Source organism: Emydura macquarii, unplaced genomic scaffold (genome assembly GCF_026122565.2).
Source record: "Emydura macquarii macquarii isolate MOO-44397 ecotype Brisbane River unplaced genomic scaffold, CSIRO-AGI_Emac_v2 contig_1477, whole genome shotgun sequence".
Lineage (NCBI taxonomy): Eukaryota > Metazoa > Chordata > Testudines > Chelidae > Emydura > Emydura macquarii.
The window spans coordinates 14,569,855-14,595,766 of record NW_027131614.1 but is presented as its reverse complement, the minus strand read 5'-3'; the positions used below and the strand labels follow the sequence as shown (position 1 = coordinate 14,595,766).

The 25,912-nt window shown below is 43.7% G+C and overlaps 2 long non-coding RNA genes across 2 annotated transcripts; one reads left to right on the top strand and one right to left on the bottom strand.

The window, feature by feature from the left end:
• The first annotated feature begins 130 nt into the window (after positions 1-130).
• LOC137156837 (uncharacterized) lies at positions 131-1,359 on the top strand. The gene is made up of 2 exons (XR_010920920.1): positions 131-286; positions 869-1,359. It is a non-coding gene; the product is annotated as an uncharacterized lncRNA (long non-coding RNA).
• A 5,928-nt stretch (positions 1,360-7,287) lies between these two features.
• Positions 7,288-17,890, bottom strand: LOC137156838 (uncharacterized). Its single transcript, XR_010920921.1, has 3 exons — positions 17,770-17,890; positions 13,529-13,664; positions 7,288-7,462 (listed from the first exon to the last, which is right to left on the bottom strand). It is a non-coding gene; the product is annotated as an uncharacterized lncRNA (long non-coding RNA).
• Between the last annotated feature and the right edge of the window lie 8,022 nt (positions 17,891-25,912).

Below are 25,912 nucleotides of genomic sequence, written 5' to 3'. Positions count from 1 at the left end.
TTTCTAAAACATGCAGTGACCCACAAAGCAGTAGAGTCTATTCCAATCCCCAGCTGTGGTTTGAGACCAATACATTTCATGGGAGACCATTAATATTTGGAATTGTTTTTAATTTCAGAAAAAGGGAAAGTATCAGTGAGTCATATTTTCTTCGGCTCCAATCCTGATTCACGTAGGAGGACTCGTGCCTGCGGACAGCCTCGTTGATGGCAGTGGGGCTCAGTGCAAGGCAAAAAGCAGTTGTCGCCGATGGGACGATTTACAGTGTGTAAAGTTAAACATACGTGTAAGTCTCTACAGGACCGGTGGCTTAGACTGCAAGCGATTTGGGACAGGGACGGGGGACTTGTGTGGGTGAACAGATGTCACTGATATACAAAATCTTTCCCTAACGTGGGGCCCATCTGATTGGCTGTTCTTGGTTTGTTTTATTTTTTGGTCCCTGGCACTGAGCCTGAAGCTCTGCTATGGAGAAGGAGGGCTGAAGGAGGGCACATCTACCATGGCAGGCAGGAGGGCTGAGGTTCATGGATAGCCAGAAAGACAGAATAATGCAGGGGAATGTTTTTACAATGGTTTAATAAATAGGCAAATGTTTAAAAGTGCTAACGTAGAAAGCAGGCAACTGGTCATTCGTTAAAAGTATAACAGACAAAAACTAAAAGCCAGTTGACAATAAAAACAGTAGAATAAAAGTTAACAGAACAAAATAGGGACCGACAATGGCTAGCTAAGAGGGCAGTAAGGGATAGCTCCTATGCAACTTTTTTTATGGAACTAACCAGGCACAATCCAAACATCATCCTGACCACGTTGCGTGTGTATTGTGTCTCACTGCCCCTCTCTCCATCTGTCTTTGTCTTTATAGATTACATAGCCCCTCCCTCAAGGAGTGGCTCAACTCTCCTCCATGGAGCTGGCTACTTGGGGAATCTTCTCCCCTGTCCTCGCATGGATTAGGCCCCCAAGTCTTTTTGTGACAACTGGTGCCTCCACCCAACGTGCTTCCGCACTGTGCCTGGGACACAAGAGGTGCTGTTCCGTGGGAAACTGAAGATTGCTACCGCTGCTGGCAAGGAGTATAAAATCCAGTACACAAGAAACAATGAAGTACATCTACTCCTGTGGGTCCCAACCTGTGGCCCAGGGGCCAAAAGTGCCCCGTGGGGTCTTTCAAAGTGGTCACCGCTCCCCTCCTGCTGGCTGCAGAAGGGACCCGCCGCCTAAGGACTCAGGTGGAGCGTGTTGCCATAGGCCACAAGACCGTGCAGGCTCCTTGCTACAACCAAGGGGATGGGAGATCGGCGCTCTCCTCCCCTGGCTCCAGAAGGGAGCCACTGCCTAGGAACCTAGCTGGAGCACACGGGGCTACAGGATGCATGCGGTTTCCCTGCTGCAGCCAGGAGGACAGGAGATCAGCAAGGAGGCAGCCTTCTCGCTGAACTCCTTCCCTCTGGCTGCATTGGCCAGGGGGAGGGGCTGCTGGTGCAGCAGCCGGGACCTACCATGCTTGAGGAGGGGCAGGACTCTACAAATCAGTGCCTTCTGGTTTGGCCTGCCCTTAGCAGGCTACCCACTGTGACTTAGCTTCCAGGCCCCGTGCTTCAGTGTGTAGTGACAGTCACTCATCTACACTAGTGCTTTGTCTGAGAGTGTGTGACATACTGTGAGTAATTTGTAGGTGTCAAATAGTGAATGTAAAAATGAGCACAGTAGCATCAAAATGTTTACTTTAAATAGGTAGTGATTTGTAGTCCTTAATGGGGTGTACATCAATACATTTTTTTATGAGCTGATAGACTGGTGACCCTTCCGGGTTGTAAAAATTATATTTGTGGCCCTCGAGCCAAAAAGGTTGGGAACCACTGATCTACACAAACCACAGCATACAGCAGTGTACCCAGTGGGAGGTTGGGGGTGGGAAGTTCTCCACCTCCTAACACTCACAATTCCTCCCAACCCCCAGATTCCTCCCTGGTACTTTCACAGGCAAATGGTAGGCTGAGGATGAGTCCAGAGATGAGTACTGCAATGCTGTGAACATTCACCAGTTTAAACAAAAAGGATCCTCTTATTGTGTCTTCACCCCTGGGTGGGGCAGGGTCCTCTCCTGGCTCCCTGGGCTGTAGTCCAGTAGTGGCAGTCCTAGCTGGATTTTGGTAGCAGGCACCACGTCGGATCTCTGCCACTCTGGACGCTGTAGAAGTCAGTGAGAGCTGTGTGTGCATATCAAAGGCCAGAATACAGGAGAGAGACTTGGAAGCTGCTTTGCTTTTCCTCATCATCACCACATAAACCGTGAATAGCTTTTCTTTTATAAATAACACTCTGGCCAGTGTCAAATTGATATTTTAAATAGGAATGGAATTTTCTGGGGGCCAAATTCTCAAGTTCTTAGTTTTTAGGCAGACAAACTCACATCCCATTAAGTTTAACGGGAGTTTGCTTCAGTAAGGACTGAGCATAAACTGAGGGCTAGGTTCTACCTCTCATTGAATGAAATTCATACCTTGTGCAAACAATCCTCATCATCCCCACATGCCACTGAAGTCCCCTTTAACTCCATTTCTGAAGGTTAAAGTAGGACATAAGTGATGCCTAGATCCTGTACTGGCCCTCTGCATAATGTGAATTTCAGCTAACATAAAGGTGACAGAATGTGGCCCTGTAGCCCTAAGTTCTCCCTAGTACAGCAGATGCAGCAATACCTGCAGAATCCTGAAATGATTTCTTTGCAGAGTGCTAAAACCATCAGCCTGTCCCAGTTTGTTGTATTCAGCAATCTCTTATACAGTGAGAGGGTCTCAGCCTATTCTTTTCTTTGGAGAGAAAGAAGGTTTAAAATGTGATGAGCATCACTGGATCTTCTGTGAGGTAAATAGCCCATCATCCTTAAGGTCAAACAAGTACAGACTCTGAAGAATGAATAATTAATAAGGATATACAAGATGTCAGAACTCAAATCCCTGGGATTTGCTAAAATACAGATAAATTGGACTCTGACAAAAACAAATTGTGCTTAATAACCCTTAAAGACGTGATCCCTGAAGCATCCTACAGTACTCTAGTTTCCCCTTGTCCAACTTCTTTCATCTTAATTTATACCAGACAAAGACTAGTAAAAATAATGTTTGAACTTTAAGTAATAAAATCAGTTATAAAATCACTTACTTTATCACATACTTAGTGGAAAAATACACTATTTCTTTTTTTAAACTTTTTGATTATATTTCGTGATCACAATTTACTATCAGCTGGGAGAGCTCTGTCCTGAACTGACACCAGTGCCACTCAGAGGAAAATTGCAATACAATGTAAATGGTATGGGGTCTGATTCTCTTCTCTCTTGCTACAGTTTAACACTAGTATTAGTCCATTGATTTTAATAGAATTACTTCTGATTTACATCAAAGTGAAAATAGAATTAGGCGCATTTAACATGCAGTATCCGCTCTTTAGGTATGGCAGTGATGGGAACACAGTTGCTTTATATCCTAGTCTGGCTCCCTATCCATCTCCAGATCAGTTTCAAGGTCCTGGTCCTTTTAGTTTAGAGCTTTTAACAGGAAAGGTTCTACCTATATCACAGAACAACTCTCTTTCTGCAGCTGCAATCAGCAAGGACACTGATGCTGGAGGTGTCTGAAGTGAAATTCACAGTGGCTGGGGCAGGACATTCTCAATGAAGGGCCCTCATCTGTGAAATTCATTACTACCATAGACTAGGAACAGATAAAATCCTACCATAGAACCTATCAAGAACCACATGTAGGGATTGTTTATGCATTTGTTTACTTCTTATCATAGGCAGTTCATATTGACAATGCACTTGGCCTCCGCTCCCATACCAGTAATTTTCAATGGCAGGAAGTTCTCTCGTTAATTTCAGTGGACGCAGCATTGGGCCTTGAATAGCAGCTTCAGAGATTCCCAGGCAGAATCCTTGGAGATTGGAATAGGCACAAAGCACCTGTTCTACATTTTTTACACTGCTCTAGATGTTTTCTGTCCTCTGCCAGCTTCCTAAATATGTAAACTCTGCATAATCATAGAAATGGTCCCACACCATAGGCACAACTGATTCCAGCTCAAAGTTGAAATAAAATCTGAGGAGATCCAGAATACATCAGGCAGTGTCTTTTGCCTCAAGTTCTTGAGTCTAACAACCAAAAGTTCCTTTAACGTGCCTCTCCCTTCTCCCTCCATCACACCCCATTGACTGTCGTTGTCCTTGATCAGTGAAGACCCAGAGTTCAGAGGTGAATGTGTGTGATTTCACCTCCCACCATGGTGGGGTGCGGAGGAAGGCACCTTGCTTGCTCCACTGTCCAGGCACTTGCTCTGATGTCAGCTATCCTGCCAGCTGGCCGCTGCTTCGCTCCACTCCGCCGGCTATACTGCTTCACCGGCCGCACCGCCCGCTGCTCACCGATGCACACAGTCACCTTCTGCTGCCACCAGCATCTCTACTGTGACCTCTGTGGGTTGGTCTCTTGAGGTTCCACCCAACTATCAGTGATTTTCAACTCTTACTGGGGGAAGCTCATTGCTGAAGCAGGCTGGGCAGAAACGCTGTCCCACAGCAGATGAGTAATTTGTAAACCAACACAAGCCATAACTGGTCACTTTGGCAACACAGCTCTGTCTGCTCATATTTACGCAAAGTGGGTGAGTTCATGTAAATACAATTTGGTCCTGAAGCCTTTTCCACAACCTAGTTCATCACTAACTGTCAGGGGAGAGCTTATTGAAGCCTTGTTTACACTTTTAACGATTTTGAATTTTGTCACCTTTCAGTGTCATTGAACATGTCCTTGATCTTGAATCCATCTCTATTTTGATAGTGGGGTTTCTGGTTTTGTGTGGTTTGGTTTTTTTGGGTGGGAGTGGAAGGTCTGCGTTGTAACTCCTTATTTCTTCATAGTATTTTTTAAGGAGAGGCTGTTGATGTGATTTTAATAAGTCATGTGTCTATGATTTGAAATCTTCAATAAACATACGGACTAAAAGAAACAGAAACCAAAGAAATTATTTGTCTTAAAATGAAATCTCTAGAAGATAAAACATTGAAACTAAACATGCCTTGGGAGCTCCTCTCCTTCTGTGCTTTTAAGAGTGTCAAGGATAAACTATAAAAATGTCTGAGTCCTGCATACAGTTTCACAGTTGTTGGAGGGTATTGTATTATTGCTACTTTTCTTTACAACCCTCTTCTTTGAAATAGTGTCAGCATCATATATAGTGTATAGGAGAATTTTCTATTAAAAAGAATAATGAAGGTGGTCCCATCAGTGGAAGCTATGGGAGAACCACCACCAATCAGAATCAGTCTTCAAAAAAGAGACCAGAAAATTCAGACACACAGGGTGAGAGAAAAAGACTCATCTTGCTAATGCAGTTATCTTATTTTTTCATCTCTATTGCAGGTTGCTATTGAAAGGCTTTGCTGACAGAAGTTTTTTTTAAGGAGGGATTTTATAATATACTATTTATAACTAGTAAATTATATTGAAAAATGGTATCTTTTCAATTACTCCTGAAATGTTTGTCTTCTCCTGACAGCCACTGTTTTGCTGGGCAAGTGGCCCCATTTGTGAGAGCGCTAGTCAGGGAGGCCCATTTCTCAACTTCAGTTAGAAATGTAAAAAAAACCCAAACATTACTGTGTAAATGGTAAATATTTATGGATCTAATCTTAACTTTGATGCCCAGATGCAACTCCCATTAATGTTAAAGGAAGCTGCAACATTGACACGATGATGAAAAAATACACCAGTCCAGTATGTAAATTCAAGTATATGACTCCCACTGAAGCCAATGGGAGTTTTGCATGAGAAAGAAATGCAAAAACTGGACAATGTTTTCATATACCCAAAGTACATTTCCTCTAACAATTAACACCAGAAATGAATAGGAAAAGAAAATTAGGAAATTCAAACACATGAACAAGGCCCCACCAAACTTCTATGTACTTAACTCAGTTGCTAACTTTGTCCACAGGCTACCTCAATAAAACAAAACAGAAAACAAACAGCCCAGCCCTCCTTTCTTATAGTATCAAGAAGCTGGCCAGAGAAAAATGCCAAAACAATAATGCACAATGCTACACTACACTGGTGCCATCTGATCACATCTGCTTTTTCTAAATGGCTTCCTTCCAGTTTCCTGACCAGCACATCGGAAGAACCAAATACAGTCCACAACTGAAAAGTCCTCCCAGGTTTTACTCTCAACTCATCAGATACTAGACAAGATTTCTGGGCGTTTTAGTTGATCTTATATAAATGGCAAGCAGTGTGAATGTGCCTGAAAAAACTAATAGTTGACTACCAAACCTTACTGTGTTAAAGACCCAATGAACTCAGTTGTGAGTTTTCCCATAGACTTTAATAAGAGCAAGATTGAGCCTATGTGTAGGCAGCTTCAAGTTACCTGGGAATAGTATGCAATAATGGAATGGCTTTTGTAATTGTAAAACTTTATGTCTAAATATAATAGGGAGATGAATGCTTCCCAGAAGGTGAGCTTTCAGAACATCTACTCTGAAGCTAACCTTTACCTAAGCTGAAGAAACCTAGGCTGTAATTATCAGATAGTTGTATTTATTTTGTTTAATATAAATGAAATGAAGCAAGTGAAAGCAAAATAATACAAATTAAAAAATATAATTCACAGTTTTAGATATCAACTGAAAATTAAAATATGCACCATTGGCAGTCAGAGACATTTGCAAACCATACATATTGGGTATATATAACTGGTGCAGAATTTAATTTGAACACTATTTATGTGCTATGCGTGCTGCATATGAACTACATTGTCATACTGTTCATTTCCAAAAAAGGAACTACAAGGTAGAGAAATGAAACCTATAAAATCCAGGACTCTTAAATTGTCAAAGAAAGAACAATGGTCAGAAATGAGGACAAAAGGTCTGACCTCAGTGTAAATTTCATGGAAGTTTATGATAACACCTCATTGATTTTTTTAAACGTAGCAGGATCTGTAATCATGTATGTGCAGTTATAAAATTCTTATCTCTCAGAGACACCAGAATGACCTCACTCTGGTGAATATATATTCCTGGGTTTGGAGGGAGGGAAGGTTAGTTTTAATATTTTAAAATAAATAATTTACATCACAAGTGAAATGTATTGCTTTTAAAAAAATAAGAGCTTGTCAGTTTTAAAGAGGGAAAGTCTGTTTATTCACATACATCTACAGCATGGGCACTGGCAATGTTTTCTTACACTATATGTAATAATACGACACAAAGGAGAACTGGTAAGAGAGAAGCTTTATTTCCTGGCTATGGTCACCTGACCTGCCTTAGTATTACACAAAACTGACCCCATTGCTGGACACCATCATACAAGGTAGCTTAGACTTGCTCAGGAAGCCCCATCTCTTGAATAATGCAGTCCCCATACCTGTTCATTCACCTGACTCTTTGCTGAGACTGCTAAAAAAAAAAAAGGTGCTAATTTAGGTCAAATTATTTTTTTTAAAATGAGTGGCCAATTTCATAAAACAGAGGGTGAGTGCACATGTGCTGGGGCTGCTCTGTGCAAATGGGCATTTGTATATACAAGTAGGCACATGTGTGGTTTCCTGATTTGTGAAAGCAAATACTGTACAGTGGGGTTGATCAAGAAATGGCAAGTGTTTTCCATGCGACATTTCTAAAAAAAGCAAAATGATGTTTCATTCCGGTTTTTTTTCACAAAACTTCCCAGTTTTTTTAATTAAGTGAAATGTTGATTTTATTTAATTTCAAATAAAAAAATGGTCTTTCATTTTGGTGTTCAAAAGCAGAAATGTTTTCTCTCTTTTCCATCTCTCCTCCGCTTTCCCCACTTTTCTCCCACTGTAATTGCGAAATCACCCATTTGCAGAGAGCCAGCACAAAGGCTATCACCACTTAATCCCACTCAAAGCCTGACTTGGCACCCGCTGAAGTCTGTGGAAAGACTCCTATTGATTTCAATGGGCATTAGATCAGGGTCTTAGCCCCAGTTTTGAGAATTTAAGTGCTTCATAGGTTTTCTGCTGGCCCTCTGCACAAGGTATGTCACTGGAACCAAATTAAGACAGACTGTACAGGCCAATGCCTCCAGCCCCAGGTCCTGGAGTCATGTGATTATTTCAGAGTCTCAGCTTTCATTTTTAAAAAGTATGTTTCTAGACCTCATGATTGTGAAGGAAAGCTTGGAAACAGGACCCGAGTATAGCTTCTTGAGTCTGTAGACAGCCTGAAACAGTAGCTCTGAGAGGGGTGAATTGCCCCACGCAGCTCAATGTGGTGTTAATGCCAAGACCCACTGCGCTGCAGTTTTTGCCAATGCCACTCCAATAACAGACTCTGTGGAGGAGCAGGAGAAGAGTGCAGTGAGCCCAGCTCACTCATCCATGCAATCACACACATTCCAGCTTCCGTGCTAAATAATGATGAGCCTCCTTGATGTTACCACTGTCTTTCAGTGGGGGACAGCATAAACCTCTGCTGCTACTGAGGGAGGAAGTGTCCCTGCTGCTCTGGCTGGTCCTGAATTGGCAAGGAGGCCCTGTGCACCTACATTTGCCTCTCTAGGAAGACAGGGACTCTCTGCCGCCATCACTTTAACTAGAGTGTGGACCACAGCATAGAGGTAGGATCACCAGCACGTTGGCATAGGAGGTCCTGTGTCATGGTGTAACTAGACACAGATTACCTTAATTTAGCCCTGAATTTCAATTTGTGTGGGTAACAAACCAGGATGTGGGTGATCTGGCCTAGTGGTCGGAGCTAGAGTTAGCAGCCAGGAACAGTGCTGCCGGTCAGACCAGGAGTTAGGGACCAACCACGGGGCAGGGTGGGAGCAGGGTGAGAGCAGACTGGGCAGGGCAGGAACCAAGCCAGGATCAGAGCTGGAGCAAGACCAGGAGCAGGGTAAACACTGGATAGATTGCAGCTAAGGGCACGTGCATTGAGCAACAGAAATCAGTTGTTGCTGTTAGATGTAAGAGCAGGTATGCCGACTTCCTCAGCCAATCAGGAAGAGTGATCAACCAGGTGGCCCTACGGTAGCTCAGCTGTGCTCACAGGCTGCCCAGAGGCAGGGCAGATGCAGCCGCAAGACCTCCTTCCTGACAGCGTGCACAACGCCACTTTATTTTCCTTGTATGCAACTTAGCTGCCAGCCTCCATGTTTCAGTAATGATGGCAGTAGGTTTTGTGATTTGGAAACTTGTCTATTCAAAACTGGCCTGACACTACCAAGGTCATTTCACCTAGTAGCCACCAAAGGGTAACAACTTTGGCCCATTACCAAGATGAATTATATTCATCTCAGAGACCTAATGGTGAAAGGCATCCTCTGTTATCAGTCCCTGCATCCCTCCCTTACCCTATGCAATTTTGATCATTAAGTCTCCTTCTTTCCCACTACATTACAGCAGTTTTAAAATGGTCTAAAACTGGAGTAACAAAGTGGTGAATCAGCTACCAAGCTATCAACCAGTTACCAAGCCACATCAAAGTCCTGACCATCTCTGAAGACATTTTTAAAACCTGTTTTATGAGCCCAAGCAACCAGAAGGACTCCCAGATGGACAAGATGACCTAATAGGTCTTTTCCATCTCTTATTTCTAGGATGCGAAAACACGTTACGGTCCACTGGATAAATGAGTATCAAGGCCATTTTTATGAAGCTGTGCTAAGTACTGAGATAAATGAAATATGTATTTGCAACCTAATTAAAATATAGGCTATTTACCCAGGAGACTGAAATGACTCCTTCAGCCAGTTATTAAATCTTGATCTTTTATTTTTTCCCTCAAAATACTCTAAATGATGGGAATGGGCTTGATACATCTTTGTTTTAAATACACCATTTTTGAGTTTTGTGAGCACACAAGCTATCTAAAACCTGCTCATTATTATTGAATGTTGACATTTGTACATTTAGGGCCAAGTTATCCCTGATGCATGTTATTCCTATACATGGGACAGGGAACTTGGCAACTCATAAAGTTTCTGCCTGATTCTTCCTATAGAAAGAAGGGTTCACCTCCACAGAACAGAAAGAGGGCTCAGCCCCCGTCAAGTCCTTTCAGATTTGCAGCCCCACGGCAACATGGTGTCCCTGGCTGACGTTTCTCCAGATTCCCCCTTGGGAAAGGGATATTCACAGTGCCATAGGGAACTGGTGAAAGTTAATGCTGGGAATCCCAGGAGGTTGGGGGTGAAATGTTATGGAGACAGCTGACCCCACTGCTCCAGCCAAGTTTTACACCCCTCCTGCTCTTGGGACATTCCCTCCTCACTCACCAAGCTTCTTCCCCGTGGAGTACCTATGAACAGGCTTCTATTGTGTCAAAGTAAAGGGAGGTAAAGCTGGCACTCCTTCCCTCTTTGGTGCTCACCCTGCCCGGTCCCCTGTTGTGTTTACTCTCCATCCCCAATCAAATCTATGTTTTCCAAAACTGGTTCAAAAGAAGAGTTCAGACCGTGTAGGTCAGATTTTCAAAACATGGCACGATGAGTGCACACAGCCCCTCCCCCCCCCCAACATACATTTGCACTCATTGCATTTACAAAAAATGGCACGATGAGTGCACACAGCCCCCCCCCCCCCAACATACATGTGCACTCATTGCATTTACAAAACATGGCACGATGAGTGCACACAGCCCCCCCCCCAACATACATGTGCACTCATTGCATTTACAAAACATGGCACGATGAGTGCACACAGCCCCCCCCCCCCCCAACATACATGTGCACTCATTGCATTTACAAACCCCCACATACCTGCCCATGCAATGAAAAATCAGGCATTCCCACTCACCCTGCAGCTCCGGCGCTTGCTGTCACCGGAACTCTCACTTATAAGAGAGGGGCTGTATTTTGGAAAGCAGCAACTCAGAAAAGGACATAGGGGCATATGCAGTGGGGGGCTACGACTAGACGAGGCTCAGCCTTACCAAACATCTCTCTCTGCTTTGCCATTTTCTGCGCCTCTCCACTGCCCATGTGCTTGCCCAGGTTGGCAGGCAAAGCCCCACATCCAGTGGTGCCAAGGTCAGGTAGGGGGCGGGGGAGGGGAACGTTGCAGGGGCAGGACAGTCGGACGCTCAGCACGGTGACAGGCTACTCTGAGTCTGGGAGTGGCAAAAGCCAACTGACTGGAGCAGGGAGCTGAGCCCAACCCTGAGGACAGGAGCAGCTGCTGCGAGCCCTGCAATGCTCCCCCATTCCCCGAGTGCCGCCCCTCTGCACCAGGCCAGCACAGAGACAGAAATCTCAACAACCCCCCCACACACACACACTGAGAACAGAGACCCTCAACACCCCACACACAGCCAGAAGGCAGGCTCCTCCCACACACACACGGAGGGGGCCACCTGCCCATCTCACGCAACTAGAAAGCCCTTCCCCACAGAGCTGGGAGCATGGTGGCTGTCCCTCCCTGACAGACAGCCATCCTACCACTGAGCGGAGCCCTCCCAGCACAGACCCCTCCTCCTTCTGCAGCTGTCGGCCTGGGCAGCTCCTCAGACTCAAGGAGCCCAGCCCAGGTTGCAACTTGTGTGCTGGAAGGGACACTGTCCAACACCCTCTTGTGACCTCCCCTCCGCACCTGTCTGGGATAGAGACAATGACCCTCCCCCCAACCTCCCTCCCCAACACACACACCAGACATTAGGGCGTGACACACACACACACACACACACTGGGCGTTACTCAGGCCCCCAAAGAATATTTTCACCAGCCGCCTATACTTAGGGGTCATGGCACACACACACACACACACACACACACACACTGGGCTTTACTCAGGCCCCCAAAGAATATTTTCACCAGCCGCCTATACTTAGGGGTCATGGTGAATCAGCAAGTGACCATGAGCTCCGGCTGGATGCAAGACTAAGGCTATATCTACACTTTCTGTGTCATGTAGGCATTACAGGCATTACACGTGTAGCTGCACGCCACAGCCCCATGCCCACATTTGTCAAGGCCGTGTGTAACTACATACAGCAGTGAAAGACACTGCAGGTGACCTGCCAGAGCCTTTCCCTACTGCTGGGGCCTTTTCCTCCTGCCTCCCCCTGGCGAGAACCTTTCACTGTGGTGGAGAAAGGTCTGCAGTGGGATACTACACTGCTAAAAAGAGCGGTATAAATGTGGGAGGTACTGCTTGGGCATGTAGAGAACCATGTAGGGTATATATCCTGGGGGTCAGACATGTAGTGCATGCTGCACTACTCTACTCACTTGAAGGTTGCCAACCCACCAGGATTGTTCTGGAGTCTCCAGGACTTAAAGATCATGTCATGTGATGAAACCTCCAGGAACACCCCCAGCCAAAATTGGCTATCCTAACTCACCTCAGCCGTGCTTCACCATCTACACTGCTGTTTATACCTCTGCTAGCTGGGCATCCTCTACACACTGCCATAAGTGTAAACATATCTTAATGGAACTAAGATGATTCTTGGCTGCATAGAAGTGGGGAAGGGGTAATTACCCCTGTATATGGCTTTAGTGGGATCATTACTGGAATATGGTGTCCAGTTCTGGTGTCTGTACTTTAAAATGAATGTTGACAGATTGGAAAGGTTTCATAAAATAGTTACAATAATAATCCAAGATCTGAAATACTTGCCTTACAGTGAGCTCACGCCAGTTTATCCAAGAAAAGATTACGGTTATCATCATCTATAAATACCTAAATGGTGAAAAGTTTTCTGATAGTAGAGGGCTATATGATCTATCAGACAGAGGAGTAACAAGTTCCAATGGCTGACGCTAGACAAATTCAGATTAAAAGTAGAGCACAATTTTAAGTGAGGGTAATTAACAACTAGAACAAATTACCAAGGACTGTGGTGGATTCTCTATCAATTGGAGCCCTTAAATCAAGACTGGATGTCTTTCTAGAAGATGCTCTAGCTCAATCAGAAGCTATGAGCTTGCTGCCAGACTCACTGGGTGAAATGCTAAAGTCTGTGTTATGCAGAAGGTCAGACCAGATTATCATAATGGTCCCCTTCTAGCCTTAAAATCTGCAAACCTATGAATGGCAGTTATCTAACTGGCAACGCAGGGTTCATGTGTCAATTCAGATTTTCGCAGGCGTCATGTATACAGGCAGGTTTTCACAGGTACAACACACACATGCAAGAGAGTAAGCCCATAGTGCCCTCCTTTTGAAACTTTGGCCATATGCTAGCAGTTATACATGTAGACACAGAAACCCCAAAAAACCGGCAGAAGTGGGTAAATGCAGCACACGTGTGTAGACACACGCAGAAGTTACAGGGATGGAATTGTATATGTGCTGCATGGCACAATGATGTGTACCGAAGCCCACACACATGGAGGAGGTTGAAGAAGAAAGGGCAATAAGGAGTTTGGGCAAAGGCATGTTTCATATAAGCCAGGAGCAAAGTACTTCCTCAATGGCTAGTAAAATACTAGTGCCTCACATGTGTATACACAGCTCAACCCAAACACCAGCAGTACATCTCAGAGACCCTTACCTGGGGGGAGCCGTTTGCTGGGACAAGAGGTGTCCAGTGTTACACAGGATACAGTATGGTGAACTATGGGTCCTTTGTCAAGCAAAGTGACTGGCCAAGCTATTAGCCTTCGTACAGAACACACTTCAAGTCACATCTGCAGTATAAATTGGAAAAGTGTTAGGGGTGGGACTTTCAAAAATGCCCTCCCCGGCCCACTGGCCTAATTCTGCTCCCACCAACTTCAGCGGGAGCATTGGTGATCCAAAACTGAGCATATTTGAAAATCCTTCCTTGCAACGATTTCAGGAAGCAACCACATTGTAACTGAATCCCCTCACTTGATTGTAATTGTAATGTAGACAGTCCAGGCATGTTTGGGTGTAGGTCAATCTCTTTTTGACCTGCTTACTCTGCAGTGGCCTTTAGGGCTGCCTTCTTTCCGAGACTGTCGCGCAACCCTAAACATGCCTAGGACTTGCGTTCTATACTCCAGCAGCTGCTTGCTGCCGGATGACAAGCTATCTATTTGGTGCTACTCAGAGATTCGGTATATTGTTCAATGTGATTTCCCTGTTCATTGTAGTTCTCTGCACTTTAACCCAACCCTTGCCCCTGATACCTAGCCGGAGTAACTCAGCTCTGTGGGAGTTAAAGAGAGAGGAATCCTCCCCCAGCAAGCCACAAAGTGGGAGCAAAACCCTCCCACACTCAAACTGGGGTGGATTAGAATTCCCACCTCCATCGCACAGGGCAAAGGACCATAGTTGCACATCTGCTGATCCCCCATCATTCAAGAGCCACTGAGTGTGACCTCCCTGTGGATGTGAGGATCTGTGGGACCTAAACCCAAGACTGCAGGAAGCCAGTGCTTCCACACCACCAAGCGGCCTTAGCAGAGTCAATGCACCACACATCCTGGGAGACAAGTCACTGCTGGAAGTGCTGCCCACAGCAGATATGACTGGTATCTCTCTCTGTGACCTCTGATTGGCCCTGACATACTATTTAAGCCTGGAGTGAGTACTGGGAAGTTGTGTGTGCAACAAGGCGGATCTCTGATCTACTGCCTTGCCACTGACCCTTGGTTCCTGGCTGCTGACTCTGGTTTGACCCTCCGCTCTGGAACATTGCTGCTGATTCTGACTGGACCCCTCAGGCCTGACTACCCATGGCTCTAACCACTGGGAATGACTGCCCATGCCTCCATTCCTGACACTGGGTTCCTGGAAATGCAGGGAATAGAAAGCCCTTTCACAGACCCCTGGCACCCTGACCATATCCCAAACAGGAAAACTGCAACAGTTCCTCCATTTTGGGAGCCCTCTGCCCCTGTGCATGAAAAAGGAGTTAGAATTTAGGCATTTGAGATGATTAGTCCATAACTCTCTAGGTCGATGCCAGAGCCAACTGAGTAATGGCCAGGTTGCGAATGCAATAAAAGAAGGGGTTCTAAAGGAAATGCTCCCACGCTGTTAAATAGGAGTGGCATTAAGCTCAGCAGTGATTTAACAGAAAGGATCAGGACAGATCAACCAAATGCAGAAAATAAAGAGTTTCAGGGACAGATTCTGACCTCAGGTACAGTAGTGTGACCCTGGAGTTACACTGGAATTGCACCAATGCAACTGAAATCACAATCTGGCACAAAGGCGTAAGCACCATGTGTGCCAAGTTTTCTGATAGGAGTGATTGATTAAACCTAAGTGAATTTGCTCTGTCCAAAGCAGCTGTGGAGCAAATTTGCCCTGACTGAGTCCATTATCTTTATCAGGCAATCAGAATCAACAGCATTAATATGATAACGTGTTCTGGGTTCATACTTCTCACTGCTCCGGGTTTTATGCTACCAGAACAATGTTGGGTTTATCTTTAAACATGGTGGCCAAATTCTGTAGGTTGAGGGCACATTTCCCACTGGCATAAATGGGAGCAACTTAATTGAGAGCCATGACTGACACCTGTGGTAAATTTGACACCTGGTGATGAACAATGCCAATATAAAGGGATAACTAAGGTGACTCTTTGTAAGGGAAGTGTCCACAGTGCTGTAAATGATATGCAGTGACAAAGGGAAAGTCTGCCCTTCCTCACTAGGGCTGGGTTAAATGAGGGGAAGTTTAACAGTCAGCTAAACAATTAGATAGTTCACCGGAGCTATTCTGCTAGCAGCTGGAATGTAACATGCTGCTGTTTCTTTTGACCCAATCCAACTACCACTGAAGTCAATGGAAAGTCTTCAGGGCTCAGTTCTACAAAGGGATTTAGGCACCACTGCAATATACAATACCCCCACTGCCCTCACAATACTCAGCTGCCACCTACCCCTGGATGTACCTAAGCTCACTAGGCAACTAAAAGTTTGCTGTAAAAGTACCCTACATTTCTGCCCCTGGGCACACGTTTAGATGCCTATCTCATGCTGAAGCCACAGTGGATCCTCAGGGGTTTTGCTGCCTGTCTTCACCTGGCTTATCTCACCTGTGGGGTCTAATCAGGTAGGCCTGCTCTGAACACATCTAACTCCACACCAAAGAGGATGTGGGGGTTCTGGTTCAATTCCTGCCTTGGCATGACAAGGAGATGAGATTTGAAGAGGGGTTTCCCACCTCTCAGCTGAGTGCCCTAACCAGTGGACTATTCGGACGTGGGAATCTCTCCTGTTGAAGCCGTTTCTCTTTGTGTAAATAATTAAATATGCATTGGGCCCGTGACAGAGTGAGTGACTGTATTGTCCAGTGAGTTAGGGTGCTCACCTGGGAGGTGGGAAATGCCTCTTCAAATCCCTTCTCCACATCAGGCGAAGGAGAGCATTGAGAGGAGGTCTCCCACATCTCAGGTGATGCTCTAACCGCTGGGCTCAAGGATATAAGGGAGACCATCTTCCACCCCCAGCTGTTTTGTGTGGAGTTAGGGACGCACTGCTGCTGTTCTTTCAAGAAGCAGCTTAGATGCATGACTCCAAGAGAGGGTTCCTTGCTGTGGATCCCAAGGAGAGATAGGTGCCTCCCTCCAGCCCAAAGTGATGAACGTGGGAGTCAGGGCTGTGGGGTGGGGGAGCTTAGGCCACACCCCTCTCATTGGCATCTGCTATTGGCTAGTTTAGGCAGCTCCTGCCTAGCATGCTGGCTTTTGTGGCTCACATTCTCAGGTGCCTGTTCCTCTCCAGACCCAGCTTCTCAGATTCTATGATGATGGGAACCTTCAGAATGGTGGAGGGACAGCAGGGAGTTTTGGCCCTTGGAAAGAAGTAGCATGCATCTCCATCTAATGCACAGGCTCTAGCTAGTGTAGTGGGGCCAGAACACACCAAAATGGTGTTCCAGCTCTATATGTGCAAAGTCACACCACATAGAGGACACCATTTCATAAAGCAAAAGAGCATCCTTCACACAGTGTGACCTTGCACACACCATACATGCAGGGCCACACTGGAAGAGGTGGAGTATCTGCACTTAAAAAATCAAGGCTGCAAAGGCTGTATCAGGGCCAGGACATAGGCAGCTTGACCTAGTGGGTAGCATAGGACGGGGGACAGGTCCCCATACCAGCCAACGTGCAGAATCAGGAAGTCAGAAAGGAACCAAGAGTCAGATACCTGGAACCAGGCTGAGTCAGTAAACCAGGAGGTCAGGAGACAGGAGTGGGTAGCATTGGCTGAGCAGTGCAAAGTAGGATGGAGCCTAGTTGTACAGAGGACTTCCTCTTCCTCCTTCTGGCTTAAGTAGGGGAGTGGGCCAATCAGGAGCTCCGGTGTCCCACCAATGAGGACACAGAAGTGGAGCCTTCTATCTGAGCTAGGATTCAAGGTGTTCTGGTTCTAGATAATTTTAGTAAGCCATTGGGTGGAGGTTTGGAGCACGATAAACCCCAGGAACCCTACAGGCCCAGGTCTGAGTCCAGTGAGGCATGATACATTATTGCATACTGATTAATGTATTAGCATGCCTCATCTCCTATATCCTGTCCTGCTGCTATGCAGGTGTGTATATAGAGGAGAGGAGGGCTGGGAAGAGGCTCTCTATTCAGGCATCAGTGCCACAAAGGTCATCATTTAAATTCTGCCTCCTACACATAGTTTTAAGCCAGCGGAGTACAACATCCAGCCTTGCCTCAAGCAGTACAGTTCATTTTAAACCTAGTTTCCATCCCTCAGACCCAGCCAAGAAGTCCATTGTCCAAATGTGACAGTCTGGGGGAGAAATAAGCCAAAAAATAAAACTTCATCAGTTAGAAATAATAAGTTTAGATGTTAGTGCTACCTTGAACTCTGACAGATTTCTGTCACCATGGTGGATTCCGTCTGTGGTTCCATCTAGTCCCACCCCTCTGGCATTCCTCTCCAGGAACAGTCAAATAAATACTGCAAGGAGGACATCAGTAAGTCTCTGTGACAGCCTGGTTTAGAACTCTGGAATATTAAATGCTTTTGTCAGCCCTCAGGCATTTTCTGCTCATGGTTTCTTATCCTCACAAAGGAAGTTGTGCAAGAGGTATTTGGTAGCTGAAATTCAGTTTGGTGAGGGGAGGGAAGGAATTGCGTCTTTGTTACACAAATACTTTACAACAAATTGAAAAATATGAACGTTCCTAAGGAAAAACAGGTGTTGCATTTTTTCACATACATTATTTAGTCCCAATCCTCTGGTCCCTCCATGCTGCACTTGGTGCAGGACCCAAGAAAGGAATAAGGCAGTTAGCAGTAAGGCAGATAACACAGTAACACTGACTTTGACCCTGGGGCTCCTCAAGGAACCAGTTCAGCCTCCCTTACAACTTAGATCAATCCCAAGGCTGCTCTCTGTTACACCTGGATATAATATTCCAGTATCCAGAGATCACCACAACATGGGAGGATTCCTTCCCTGCCTCACTATGCATCCTACAGTGGAAGTTGTTCTAGTGGAGGGAAGGGGAAGTATCTTTTAATTTCCATCAGCTGGGCTCTGATCATCCAGAATCAGCTGTAGGACTGGGGCCTTAGTTGACAACACTCTAGAGCAGGGCACAAGTTCAAACCCCAGCCCAATAGTTTGGCTCAAAAACAACATGACATAATAGTGCAGTATTATTAAGGGCTAGGCACTGTTACAAAGCGCTTTCCTTTTGATTGTGATCTCTGCTATAATGTAAAGATCTTATGACACGTTAGAAGACAATAAGGATTAACACCATCATTCCACCCCTCAGTGAAACAGGTCCATATTGTATGTGCTGTATGTAAAAATAATAAAATAAAATAAAAATTTATAACAGAGAAGGAAAAAAAAGACTAGATAATGTCAAATAATTTGTGTTACCTCCCATTACTGTCATGTGACATTTATCCTGGTCCAGTCTCTGTGTAGTCAGGTTTGCTGGGTTCCAGTCTTTAGACTACAGTGAAGGTACGCTGAAATAGCACACAGGAGAGAAAAAATGACATAAAGAAGGGAAAAGTTCCCCTACTTTGTATTAAGTGCAATTCCAGTCAGTGTAACAGTGAAACATGGCTTGATCTCTGTTTCCGTGAACATGCTATCTTTTAGAGGATGTTACTCTCATATCTTCTAAACTTTGTGATATAAACAGCAAACCTAATTCTGAAATAAGCATCCAGCACAACTGATTACCATAACCAGGAGCACACACATTTAAATCAAAAGTCAGGTGAGTTGGAAAAGGTTTAAGTTTTTTCAATAAATTATTTTTTATACTAACTATAAAAGTTATATAGTGCACAGAGATTTGCTAGAGATAGATACTTTACTGTACTTGAATTGCTGGGAATACTTCCTGAGATATAAAGCTGACAATCAGACATCTGAGTATGCTTGAAAAACAACATCTACCAAAAGATTAAAGTATGAATTTAGTAAAGTAATCCAAGGAAAAATCATTGTTCTTTTTGTTACTTAGTATAGTAGTTGGGGTGATATAAGGGTGAAATGATCTACAATTTTAATTGAAAAATAGTTGAAATACTGAAGAAAATCTTAAAACACAGAACTATATCTTCTCTGTTAAATATATGGAGTGTGTCTCATAGAGAACTATATTTCTTCAACACACTTTTTTACATTTTATGCTCACAGTAAGTTATTAAACATATAAAATTGCCTTATTTATAGAGTATAACTGAGTCCCTCGGATTCATTTGTATATTTTTCAATACAGTGACTGGCTTCACTATTTAAGATATATTTTAAATCAGCTTTTAATTATATGTAATATGAAGAGGAGGGGAGAATTACTAGAGAGAAAATAGATCCACTAGTCTATGAGGATGGTAACGAAATCAATTATAATTCCAAAAGAGCAGAACTATGAATTGCAGGAAGTAAAAATTATTAGTAATTAGGAAGAGAGACCTGTTGGTTATTATAATTGTTGATAGAAAGTAGATAAGAAAATACTGGGGCAAATGTAATACAGGAAACTGAGCATGGTATCCTAAGGTTTAAAGGGAATTATTTAAGGAACTTGCCTAACCACAGACAACTATTTTTAAACATTCAGGGAGGTCTGAGCCATTTAGCAAGAAGGAGCATTACTGGTCTTTAAAAAGGAGAGGATGGGGAAGTAAGAGAAAGAATGATCCTGTCACATACCATCTGGTAAGTCTAACTTCAGTTTGTAGTAATACAGTGGAAATAGCATGAAAAGGAGGGAAATATCTCTAAGCACCTAAGGGAGAGTGGAATCACGGCCAATTAGCAACATGGATTTATAAAGAGACCAACATGCTGCACATGAGCATTTTTTTCATATAATTGCAAAATGGTGGCTGAAGAGAATACAGTAGATGTACTATACACGTATGAGTATATACATATAAGGTTTATGGTTTCAGTAAAATTAGATAGGAGATTGCAGTGCTTTTCAGTGACCAAAAATAAAAAATAAAAATCCAATATGATTTTGGGGTTTCTAACACAGAGACATCATTTCATGTCCCAGTGAAGTGATAGATGCCCCTTTCTCCATACAACACAGATGAGAAGGCACTTAGAATACTGCTTATAGGTTTAAGCACCTCAGTACCAGAAAGACATTGACAAACTGGAGGGAGGTCAAGAGAAGAAAAAAATATTAAAGGACTGAGTGAACTGATTGGCAATGAAATATTAAAAGAACTAAATATGTGTAGCTTGGCCAAACAATGACTATAAAGGCCGGATCTCACATTTCTTATGCTGGCAACTCTCCATTTCACATCAGTAACAGTCCAGTCTGAATACAGAGAATGGGATTAAGTCCTATAACGACATCTGAAAACAGACTATGGGGCAAATTATCAAATGGTATAAATTGTCATTGACTATTGATTTCAATGGATCTATGCCAATTTACATCAGCTGAGGATCAGCCCCAGGTGTATATAAAAGGAGCAGACAAGGAGGAGGTTGAGGAAATAATTGTCCTGAGTTTTAAAGGGATTATTAGTGAAGTAGCAGAAAAGTGGATGGAATTAGGCAAAGCACAATTTAGGCTGAAAATCAGGAAAAATATCTTAACCATGAGAGATCAATTACACAGTGGAACAGTCTGCTAATGGAAGTTCAATCAGCAGTCATTTAAAGCTGGACTGGACAAAGCACTGGAGTATAGAGTACAGGGAACAAACCTATCTGGAAGAGTAGTAGATTAGATGGATTCAATAGGGTCTTCTCTAACTTTTTTTTAATTGTGTTTGGAAACAAGCATAAGTTATCACTAATAAATTACTGAATGTGAATTACATTAATAAAGGTGGCCATATCTTTAATTACTCAAAAAGACTATGAAGTTTATTGAATTTCAGTGGGATCTGGCAACTAATTATTTTAAGCTGACTGAAAATCTTAGCCTAAACGTTGGATAGGTGTATTGCAGCACATATATGGGGCTTATCCAATGTATATTTCAGATAAATGTATGTAATGGCATGCCTATATATAAATATATTTATGTAAAACCTCTGGACGGGCTTGCCTCTGTCTTCCAATAATATCCATTTATCCAAAAGACTTCAGTTTTAAATGTAATTTATCCATACCAATGAAAAATCTTCTTAGAGTGCTGCTGTAAAATGAAATTCTTAAACTAAATTTTCAATAGTTGGAGATCAAGACTGGTTATCTTTTCTTTAACTTCATGACTTTCCTATTCAATACCCCCCAAAGGATTTACTTGCTTTAAATTAAACTATTCTCCCATTTGCCAGGAGATGGTGCTGTGGATTTTAAATCGCCGAGTCAAACACCTTAGTAGACGACTGTGTAGTTTTTCATCAGTTTCTTTTACACTTTAAACAGAAAGGAAAGAGAAACTGTAGCATAACATAACTTTATGAGGGGAAAGGACTGTGGTATGAATCAAAGAAGACAAACTGTTATACACGTAATTTCTATTCAGTGAACAAAAAACAGAATATTTCCGCCCTATATCTAATCTGCGATCATGAAGACGTTAGTACAGTGCATTTTAAAAACAACGCAATCGTATTACACTAGTGTTTTCCCTTTATCCCACGTGCTTTCTTTCTGTCCAAAATGTAGAAAAGTTCATTCCCAGCCCTCACATATTAATAACTGCCGGTGCACAACTTAGGGTGGTTAGGTACTTCTGTTATAAAGGTTTAGTGTCAAGCACAAAATATTGTCCTTTGCTTTTATTAATCCCAATTGAATTTATTTCTACACTACTTCCACAGTTTCTTATTCCGTGCAGTTTTCTGACCATCTTCCCGTGAAAAACTAACACTGTGGGGGAGAAATGTCCGTTAGGTGCATTTTTGAATTCGCATTTACAGTATAACTCACAGCAGATCTGCTCCAAAAGTTACAGCAATAGTGACTAGGTAGCTGTGTCCGACCACAAATCCTACACTGTAGGTAATTCTCAGCAGAAATATACACGCTTTAGCAGCTCTTCAATAAGTCCTTTTGATCATTTTTGCCCTCTTGCTGAACAACAGGGGAGTAAACTTTGAATACCTAAAGTGCTTTAAAAACACTTTTCAGATGGTGCGACACGATTCCTAACTTTCAAAGGGATTTTCATCCTGCCTGGGAAAGTTTCCCTTCTAGGGGGCTTTTTAACTCTCCTGATGCGCCTTGAAACTGCTAAATGAACAGCTCGCTGTATCGTTTTAATTGCAAGAGGAATTCTTCGACCAATGTTGGATTAGCTCTGCGAGGGGGAGCTCGGAGTAAGCATTAGAGGTAGATTTTAGTCACAAAATAGAACTTTCTCCCTGGTAGCAAAACTTCTAGTCCATTCTTTTCCTTATCTTAGACTAATTATTCTCTGGGTTTTGAGACATTTGTCAGAATGTAAAGCCATGAGCAAGTGCCACCGAGTGCATGAAATTCCTTTGGGGGATTACAGGGCCCAATTATTGTCCAATATGCTTCAGTGTAAAATTGACTTTTCGCTGCCAGGCACCCCAGGACGTACCAAATGGTGTGATTTTGTTTAGAAGGATTGTTTTGTCTCCCTCTGCTTTTTCCAAAAAAAAAAGGTCGTTGCCCCAGTTGTTGAGAAACAACCCAGCCTTCTGTGATTTGTTAAGGGCCACGCATTCAGGTCCAGCAGTGTAATTCTGACACACACATACACACATTCTTCTAGGCGAATTTGTAGGAGAAGCTGATATAACCTGGTGACTTTTTGAATACCTATTTATTTGATTCCGGACTTGATTGACGGTTGTCTACGAATCACTAAAATGTTTATGCTACATTGAACCTACAAGCAGCTCGAGAATGGACTAAACAGTGTGGGGGAGGAGGAGGATGGGGGAGATACTGTACTTTTGGTGGAGTGGGTTACAACTAAATTTGAACTTTTGCCATTTGGCTTTGCTTTCATTTCGGTTCTGTGTCAAATGCACGTCGCCGCACGTGGGGACACACAGATGAAGTGTTTAGTACGGTCAGAAAGGAGGAAACTTGAATCTAGCGTTAATATTAGTGTGATCAGAGAGTTATTCTTCTGGTATCAGTGAAATGCTGACAATTTCCAAAGCATTTCAGAGCTCCAGGGAGTTATGGTATTCCCTCCGGCTATACTGAAACTGTCTTAATCTTTATAAAATATGCCTCGCTATCATTAAACTTCTCGGTGTATCTAGACATAAATGGGAGATTCTGCCTTTCTTGAGAGTTTTATAGCAAAAGGAATACACAACTTTATGCGCTAACTGGGGGCCTGTTTACTGGAAGGATTTTCTAATTCCCTCTCCCACGCTTGAAATTTAGGACCAAAGGGTTTAGAAATTGATCATTAGGTGTAGATCTAGCTAGTTTCACACTCCAGCGCTTTTAAAAATAAATAACGCTGCGTTCACTTTTTCAGTAACAAATTGGGTTTGCTCTAATGTGTGATCTCTGAGGCCATTAACATTTAAAGTGTTTCTTATTTTAGTGCTAATAGAGGGTTCATTAAAGTGTACAGCTTAATATTTGGGGCCAGCTGCCTGGCAGGGGCGAGGCGCTAACAGCCAGCCAAACTTCAGCCTGCCGGAGTGCACAGAAATCAACTTTCCAAAAAGCACGATCCGTACCTGACATGGGGGCGTCATGTGCCCAGTCCGCCCTGCTCTCCGCTCTTGCAAATTGCAACACCGCCCCGCGGGCTGGGAAAGTTCACCTGCAAGTTTATGTTTCCTAGGCACAGTGGCGAAGTGGTTTGAGATGTTAGGGCGTTTCGTCTGCTTCTCTTCTTCACCTCCCCTCCCGGCTGCTTGCTACGGAAAGAAGGAAAGAGATGAAAGCCTAGTCAGTGGCATAGGGCTGTGTCACAATTAAACCAGGTAACGAGACACTGGGCAGATGTGTTTTCATTGCCCCGTAAGATAAATGCAGTGTTAAATGCCTGACAACTTCCCCGAAGCAATCAGCAAAAGTTTACGAGTGCATAAACCTCAAAGACCATCCCTCGGGTATTTTTATAAGTCCCGCATTTAAAGCTTCCATAAATTCTTCTGCCAGCTTCCAAACTAAAGTTACTGGAGACTATTAAAGAGCCACCTTCTTCAGGGAGCGCAGGGGAGTGTGGTCCAGGACGGCTCACGCCCAATGGGACTGGGAGAGCGTGGTGGGTTTTGTTGTGGGGGAGAGAGGTGGTAAATATAACTCGAAGCTTGATAGATCGTTTGAACATGCAAGTGTGGCAGATCAGGAGTCAATGAACAGCTAGGTGGTTGATACATATCAGAGACAGAGATGCCGCAGGCAGGCAGAGAAAATAAAAGAAAGGAAGACGATAGATAGATGGATGGATGGATAGATGATGCTGTGTTTAAGCAGGTGACCACTGACCCCCTGGATGATGGAGAAAAGACAGAAAACGGAGAAGAGACAGTGACTGCCCACTCGGAAATTACAATAATAGGTTTAGTAAATATCCTTGGTTATAACGTGACCTTGTATTGGTCGCACCTGTCCGTTGTGGCGTGTTGCACCTGTCCGAAGAGAGACAAGCATTCCTCACTCAGATAGCCGCCCCCTACTTCTGTGACCAGGGCTCTGATGATGCTGAAATGTCTTTAGTACCGTAGCAACATCTGAGCCACTCAGTGTTTCAGCTCCCAAACTGCTTACAGAGCAGGTGAATCCCCCATCCGAAAAGTTTCCAGCAAAAGCGAAAGGCAGGATGAATGCAGCCATACAAGAGCCAGAGAGATTTCGCAAAAAGGGCCTCTCTTCGAAGAAATAAACTGGGAAGAGTGAAATGTTCTCCTTAAACCATCACATTGCAATAATGGTATTCGTCATCCTTAAGTGATCCAATGAGTTTTACAAGTTGGTATTAAACAGATACAAACCTATTGTGATTATAAAGCTCTTTGTTTATGATCTCAGTGAAAATGAAGTTGCTAATTGTAAACAATAAACCTAAAATGCCTTAGGATGAATAGAGAGACAAGGTGAGGTAATATATTTGATTGGTCCAACTCCTGCTGCTGAGGGAGACGAGCTTTTCCAGTTTACACAGAGCTCTTCCTCGGGTCTGGGAAACAATGGATCATTTTGGATTAATAATGAGAGAGGTTAACAGAGGCATCTATAAGAAAGAAACTGCGTTGCTTGGAATGTGCATTTTGGGTTTCAAGCAGGGACGTTTGCACAAACCAAATGCTAGACTTCGGGGAGGGGAGGGGAAGGGGTGAGTGAGCGGGGTGGAGGGCTGGGTCTGTTATTCCTTTTAAATATAAAGACACAAGGTGACTGTATTGTAGTCCTGTTCTTGCTAGCTGAGATCTCAGTCAATTACTTTGAAAATCTGCAGCTTGGCTTCTTTTTATTCTTTACAGGTGAAAATTCAAACGTCTCTGTTGTCGGAGCCTGGTCCTTTCTTTCCTGAAACAAGGCACCCAACTGTTCTGATATTACCATTCAAAATCAGGTTCTGTGGCGAACCTCATTTGTGAATCTATTA